General features: G+C 45.1%; 1 protein-coding gene across 1 annotated transcript in view; it reads right to left on the bottom strand.

Moving 5' to 3' along the window:
• nek6 (NIMA-related kinase 6) overlaps positions 1 to 1,195 on the bottom strand; it is a 19,285-nt gene that overhangs the window by 7,793 nt on the left and 10,297 nt on the right. The window lies entirely within an intron of this gene.

The following is a 1,195-nucleotide window of genomic DNA, read 5'->3' as shown; positions in this document are numbered from 1 at the left end:
ATATATACACATATATACATATGTACATATGTACATATGTATATATGTATATATGTATATATATATTATATGTAGCTCTGGAGTATAAGTCGCATCAGTCAAAAAATGCATCATGAAGAGGAAAAAAAAATCATATATAAGTCGCTTCAGTGTATAAGTTGCATTATCATCGCCGCTGACCCCTTACGACAGGTGTCATGCCAAAAATCTATTGGTGGCTGCAGGAGCGCGCTCGGGAGGACTTGCTGTTGCAGTTCTTCGAAATTTAACAAGATTAACACCTAAAGACAATTATTTGTTTGCATCGGTCGGCAGCCATGCCGGGGGTGAGGGGGCCCCGTCCCTCCGCTGCTGGAGCGGGGAGGAAGGGCGCACAGCAAGACACGTAGTATGCGGCCCCGGTAAGTGGCGATGTGTGGGCAGGATGACGCTGTAGAGCTCGCGGCCAGAGCCGAGAGCAACCTTCGTCCCTGTCGTTTATAGTGCCACTCACTAATACACGAATGGGTTGTGATCTGTGGTAGCGGAGTGATATGTAATGTGATGAGACTGGGAATGGTGCTGATGTTATGATGCTAAGATGATCTGAAGACAATGGTTAATAAATACAGTTCATGATGAGTCTGTCAAGTGTCCGTCTTCTTGTAGTAAAAGGAGTAAGTCAACATATATTACAGTTCCCAGACCCTTCCAGGCCGACGCAGAGCTGCCGTGGAGGAAATGTGTCTGGCATGAGCCAGCCAGACACGGGATGAAGGTCCCCCATGAGGGGAATCCTCGGCCGCTGAGCGGCCATCCCATCTGCCAGGTTGAATCCCCTGGGCAGACCCCAACCATTTACAAACTTTCTTTCTGCTGCTCGATTTCCGTTTTGGGCTGCATATTTTATTACCTGCAGTTTGTAATATGCAGAATAGCAGAGACTTTTCTTTTCTCAGTTGTCTCTAAGTGAATGTTTTGGGTGGGGTAGTGGTAGAGGAACAACATATAGTTGTCAAAAGCCTAGAGGGCACTCTCGTGGCTGCAAATGGTAATGTTTACTCTGGTTCATGTCAGTATGGATGAACATTTAATGTGTCTGTCAAAAGATGTGTCATGAACAGGGGAAAAAACTTATAAAAGTTGCTTTGGACCATAAGTTGCAGGACTGACAAATCTATGAAAAAAGAGTGACTTATAGTCCAGAAAATACGGT

The sequence above is a fragment of the Nematolebias whitei genome, chromosome 18, assembly GCF_014905685.2.
Source record: "Nematolebias whitei isolate Nwh7 chromosome 18, NemWhi1, whole genome shotgun sequence".
NCBI classification, from domain to species: domain Eukaryota; kingdom Metazoa; phylum Chordata; class Actinopteri; order Cyprinodontiformes; family Rivulidae; genus Nematolebias; species Nematolebias whitei.
Note: the sequence above shows the minus strand (reverse complement) of the source record. Positions and strands in the feature narration are given on the sequence as shown.